A 7032-nucleotide genomic window follows, 5' to 3' on the forward strand; every position below is an offset into this window, starting at 1 on the left:
TTGATTTCATTCAAAAAACATTAAATGCTTATTAAAGTAAGAGCATTATGCTAGACATTGGAGATAAATAAGAATTAAGTAACACATGTTATCTTCCCTCAAAAGGTTTATAATATACATGGTCATCATCTTCCTTGATATATATCACCCTCCTGCTCAAAATTATTCCAAAGGAAAAGTCCCAGGTGTAACAGCAAGTGTTGGAAGAAGGATTATAAACAACTAAGCTATTTTTAGTATTATCAATATTCGAATCAACTACAAAGAACCTATGAAGGAATATCTATTTCATAATATAGTCAAAGGAACAGAAGTCCATGAGTCAAGGGAAGTGTGTTTTAACTCTGGCTCTGGCACTAACAATATGGTTTTCAGCTATTTACCCTTTATATAAGGTGAAGACATTTTATTATATACAAAATGATCCTTTCAGCTGTAACATTGAGTGATTCCACTTTTTATACCTCTGTAATGAAGGAGATCTCTGTAGTGAAATGTAGGATGCCATGTGAAAAGACAAGAAATAGGGGTGGCATTTGACAGGAAAGTATACAAATGAGCCCTTGTTCCTTTACTTTCTTGTGATGAATTTCAACTTGAGGAAAGGCTGGCAATCTGTCATCCTATGCTAGTCTTTCCATGTGATCATTATCATTTTTTTTTCCCAATGAAGCACCTATTTGGATGTTGAAGAATAAGGGAAAGGAGAGAAGAGGGAAATATAAAGGGAAGTTGGTTTGAGCCAGGCACTGCTACTGGGGCAGCTGGGACACTCTAAAAGCCAGATCTGAGATCTGGACCTAAATAACCTAAAATGAAAATTCCAGAGTGCTAGAGATAAGCTACTATCAGGAAGCAATGATGAACACTGAGTAAAGTTTGGGTAAATGGAGTTTTCTTCCCATTCTCTCCTTTCCTTATTGTTTATTTTTTTCTAAGTAAAAAATTTTCCTCTAATTACATTATAATACTAATTTTTCACATTTTTTGATCTTGAATTTCAAACTCTCTCTTTCCCTAGCTTCATCCTCTTCCCCCTCCTTGAAAGGGTAAATCATTTATTATTTATTATATTAGGTACTTAATAAATGTTGATTGCTTGATTAATCAATCAAACAAACAAAATCACTATTTCCCACAATCTACTGAGTCAGAGGTTTGGGGGAAATGATCTGACAGAGCTATTTCTTTATCATTTTATTTTGCTAAGTATAAAAATTTGTGTGACCACATTATATAAATTTACTACTATGTGATATTAAATGTAGAATGTAAATAAGATTTAAGGACATCTTTCACAAATACATCTCTACAATGATATTCCCTTATAATTCACAATGATATTCCCGTTTCTTTTTTCTACACCTCTAAATCAATATTGAATTGGGGTAGTATCCCTAAAATGAAAAACACTAATTCAAGAGAATGGGAGGGAAACAGTCCTTTAAGAACTTATAGATGAAAAAAGAGAGACAGAGACAGAGAGCTATATGTCAGGACTCTAGTGAACAATGGAGATAGTCTGTGAAGAAATGAACACACCCTCACTGGACTCCCACTGACAAAACCAATTGACAGCAATTTAAACATACTACCATCTGGTGGTCAAATTATGTACCAGATAGCCTTGCAGAAAGTAGACTACAAACCAGGTGTAAGCTACTGGTGCTACTAGCATTCAAGTGTCCCTTGAACACCTGCCAAGTTCACATGCTACTGTCACACCTAAAATTATCAAGCTTCGAGTACTTCATAGATATTAGAGCCCACAAGATCATCTCCTTCAGGCAAGTAAGATGTTATTATCATTCTCATTTCACTCTTTTCAGATGAGTTGAATGATACTCTGAGAAATAAAACAATTTATACAATATTACACAATTATTTAATAATAGAATTGATCGATTTTTTTAAAGTTACTATAAGAAATTCCAGCTGCTTGATGTCACTGGATACATGTGAAAGTTATTAGAAGGGGACTTTTGTTTCTGACAGGGGAGAACAAGAAAGAGTGATACAGTTGCAAACCAGAAAACCTAATCCTGGTTTTGATCCTTAATTGAATTGAACAGGCATTTATCAAGCATAATTAGGCTTTGGAAATAGTTGTTTAGGTGCAAGTGGTCCAGGATTCCAGAAAAAAAACTTGGTTCAAATGTGCCTCAGATAGTTACTGGTTGTGTAATCTTGGACAAGTCACTTAAACTTTACTTGCCCCTGGTTCATCATCTGTAAAATGGTGGTAATAATAGCACCTACTTGCCAGACTTGTTATGAGGATCAAATGAAAGAATAATTGTAAAGCACTTACAATAGTGCCTGGCACATGATAATCATTATGTAGATGTTGGATATTATTATTTCAAGGAGTTCATATTTTGTTTATTATTTGTATTTCATCAGGCAAATCACCTCACCATTCTGGGATTCACAGTCTTCACCTATTAAAATAACAGGGTTGGATTTAATCAATGGTTCCCAAAGTTTTCTGTTTCATGAATTCTTTTCAATAATAACAAAAAATGTTTTGTGAAATGTGAGGGAATTTAGGATAGTTCTCATGATGTTCTTTTCAATTCATTCATTAAGTGTTTACAATAAAATGATAGCTTTTGCCTCCAAAAAACCCTTCAAATTAAAATTTACATAATTATAAAATATAAAATATCTTCTACCTAAAATTATGAAAATCTAAATATAAAATTATAAAATTATAAATGCAAAATAATTATAAATATTTTATGGGGGGCCATTATGTCAGAATTAAAACAAGTAATCCAGTAAAGCCTCAAATGCTTAGTATTATCTATAAACCTTCATATTATTTCTTTATTTTACAAACTTTGTTAAATATAAATAACATTTTAATAAAATAAATTACAAGTTGAAGGATGTTGGCATAATAATCATGTAAAATTTTTATCTCTGTGATGGATTTTTTACCTGAACAAAGATTTGCATTATTTGTCTCAACATCATACAATCAATCTAGTCCCATATCAAGTTTACTTCTGTATTTTGATTTAAAGGAAGAATTAAATGAAATTACCCACTTATACAAATGTATGGTGGAAAAAGGCAAAAGAACTTGGTGAGAGATAGAAATAAATTTTGATTTTTAGCCAAAATATTATATGGGTGACATTTTAAAATATATATTTATAGTCCACAATCTATTGATTTTTAAAATAAAATTTCTTTTTTCATTCATCAGCCAGGGATGGAAAAGTTATGACAAGTGGGTTGTAAATCCAATTTAATTTATTGAAAATTTCAGGAAAATATTCATTGAAAGTCATGTTCAAAAATTCTATTTGATCACTGATGTTTTTCTTGACAACCTAATCCAAAGATAGTTAATTTTTTAAAAGAAATTGTGCAATGTCATAAAGTACTCAATACTGTTCTTAATTGTGTGGTTCTTCCTGAATTCCGGGATCCAGCAGTGCTACTACTGGGCTTATATCCCAAGGAAATACTAAAGAAGGGAAAGGGACCTGTATGTGCCAAGATGTTTGTGGCAGCTCTTTTTGTAGTGGCTAGAAACTGGAAAATGAACGGATGCCCATCAATTGGAGAATGGTTGGGTAAATTATGGTATATGAAGGCTATGGAATATTATTGCTCTGTAAGAAATGACCAGCAGGAGGAATACAGAGAGGTTTGGAAAGACTTACATCAACTGATGCTGAGTGAAAGGAGAACTAGGAGAGATCATTATACACTTCAACAATGATACTATATGAGGATGTATTTTGATGGAAGTGGTTATCTTCAACATAGAGAAGAGCTAATCCAATTCCATTTGATCAATGATGGACAGAATCAGCTACACCCAGAAAAGGAACACTGGGAATTGAATGTAAACTGTTAGCATTTTTTGTTTTTCTCCCCAGGTTATTTTTACCTTCCAAATCCAATTCTTCCTTTGCAACAACAACAACAACAAAATTCGGTTCTGCACATATATATTGTACCTAGGATATACTATAACATATTTAATATGTATGGGAATGCCTGCCATCTAGGGGAGGGGGTGGAGGGAAGGAGGGAAAAATTCGGAACAGAAGGGAGTTCAAGGGATAATGTTGTAAAAAATTACCTATGCATATGTACTGTCAAAAAATGTTATAATTATAAAATTAATAAAAAAATTGTGTGGTTCCAAAATTTGGTTTGTTAATCATACTTTTTAACTTTGTATTAAACATTGAATAGTTTGCATTTGTACTCTGTAATGATGCATTGAGTTCATTGATTTTTTTTTTTTTAAAGATGTCTGTTAGGGGGCAGCTAGGTGGCGCAGTAGATAGAGAACCAGCCCTGAAGTCAGGAAGACCTGAGTTCAAATCTGATCTCAGACATTTAACACTTCCTAGCTGTGTGACCCTGGGCAAGTCACTTAACCCCAATTGCCTCCAAAAAAAAAAAAAAAAAAAAAAAAAGATATCTGCTAAATATGCTATTCTCTGTAGCCATGTCCTATCACTTGCATACTTATTGAAGTATAGGCAGATGGATGGCCCTCTAGATAAGAGTCAAGAAGAGACAAGTTCAAATTTGACCTCAGATACTTACTAGCCCAGTGACTTTGGACATACCTCTGTTTGCCTCAATTCTCTAAGCTCTAAACTGGGGATAATAGCACCCACTTCTTATTATGATGATTAAATGAGATAAGAATTGTAAAGCACTCAGCACAATACCTGGAACATAGTAAGCATAATGTCAGCCATTATTGTTATTAGCTATTTATTGTCAGGTAAAAAAGATGGTCAGTGAAGCGAATAGCTAACTTATCAGTTCAAAAAGATGACTAATCATTCTGCCATGGGAAACTACCTAACATCTAATGTATTAGAAGTATAACATGCTCACTGTACATCTCTCTGCATAAAATGATAAACAATTGAAAGTTAGTTGATCTTGATTTTGTAAAATTAATTATTTTGATAGCATTTGCCTAATGTGCTTTTAAACTGTTATAGGATTCTCTTTGATGCCAAAATTTGTTTGTGTATTCTTAAAAAGTGGTTATATTATATTTATGAAACATTTTTAATGTGAGAAACAACTCCCCCAAATCTCTAAGTCATCAACTTTGTTCCATGTGTTCAGGGGATAAATTCATCTGTTTTCTCTTAAAGTATAAATTCTTCTTTTAAAAAAGTTTTCCTAGTTGTACATTCTGCTGATTGACAGAAAAACAGCAATATTTTACCTGTTAACATCATGTAGATGTCTTACCAATAAAAATGCTGTTACAATATTAGTGGTCTTATCTAATTGCAGAGTTTAAATGTCACTTTTAAATTCTTTCTTATTGATCACTATACACTTCAACAACAATACTGTATGAGGATGTATTCTGATGGAAGTGGAAATCTTCAACATAAAGAAGATCCAACTCACTTCTAGCTGATCAATGATGGACAGAAACAACCACACTCAGAGAAGGAACACTGGGAAGTGAATGTAAATTGTTAGCACTACTGTCTATCTACCCAGGTTACTTATACCTTCGGAAGCTAATACTTAACGTGCAACAAGAAAATGGAATTTACACACATATATTGTATCTAGGTTATATTGTAACACATGTAAAATGTATGGGATTGCCTGTCATCTAGGGGAGGGAGAAAAGGGAGGGAGAGGATAATTTGGAAAAATGAATACAAGGGATAATGTTATATTTAAAAAAAATCACTCATGCATATATAATGTCAAAAAAATTTGTAATTATAAAATTAATTTTAAAAATTATTTCTTATCATTGAACATATCATGCACAAAGGATATACTGGAACCATCTCAGACAAGCTCACAAGAGCTGATTATTAAATTTTAAATGTGAAATTTCTTCACCCCAGAAATTGGTAAACTCTGCAAATCATGGCTTAATTTATCATTTTATTGATGATCAAGACTTAATGGAGTGATAGAGAAAATGTTAATATTATATTGAATTTACAAGATATTGTGCATATTTTTTTCCTGGAGATCTGGTTGTTAAAACTTTACCAACATACCCTTGCATGCATCTCATGCAATACTATATTGTTAGAAATTAGAATTACTTCTAAATATAAAGTTACTTTAGCATGTGACAAAATTAATTTTTCTGCAATAATAAAAGATTCTCCATTTTTTATAGTTTGATAACTAACTAAAGAGTCTATTAAGTGGTACAGGGGAAAGAGTGTTGAGCCTGAATTATTTTCAAATCTGGCTCCAACTGATGAACATTCTTGCAATTTCCAGTTATTTGCCAGCATAAAGAAAGCTTCTTATAAACATTTCAAAACATATAGTTTTTTTTCCCTTTTCTCCTAATTTTTCCTCAGATAGAGACCAAGTAGTGGTATTGCTAGATCAAAGAGTTTAATAACTGTTTGGGTATAATTGCTCTCCAAAATGGCTGAATCAGTACAGAATTTCACGAACAATGAATTAGTGTCCCAGTTTTTCCACATTCCCTCCAACTTTTGTCACACTCACCTTGTATCATTCAAGGCAAGCTGGTAGGTGTAAATTGATATGGTATTTCTCTAATCAACAATGATTTAGAGCATTTTTATTTGGCTATAAAATTGTCTTTATTTCTTCATTGAAAAACTGCCTCTTGGGGCAGCTAGGTGGAGCCCCAGCCAGTCAGGAGGACCTGAGTTCAAATCTAGCCTCAGATACTTAACCTAGCTGTGTGACCCTTGGCTAGTCACTTAACCCCAATGCCTCAGGGGAAAAAAAAAAAAAAAGAGGGAAACGGCCTCTTCGTATGCTTTGACCACTTAGTAATTAGGGAATGACTTGTATTCTTGTATATTTGACAAAATAGGAGACTTTTATCCAATAAACTACCTGAACTGTTTCAGAGCAAAGGCTTTTACCTTTCTTTGTATCTACAATCCTTAACACAGGCGGGACCCACATTTTTGAGTTCACCTCTCAGAGACCCTTGTTGTCCGTGGGATTTCCTTAGCACAGGATTGAATTGCCATTTTCTTCTCCTGTGAATTAAGGCAAACAGAGATT

This window comes from Sminthopsis crassicaudata, chromosome 1 (genome assembly GCF_048593235.1).
Source record: "Sminthopsis crassicaudata isolate SCR6 chromosome 1, ASM4859323v1, whole genome shotgun sequence".
NCBI classification, from domain to species: Eukaryota; Metazoa; Chordata; class Mammalia; order Dasyuromorphia; family Dasyuridae; genus Sminthopsis; species Sminthopsis crassicaudata.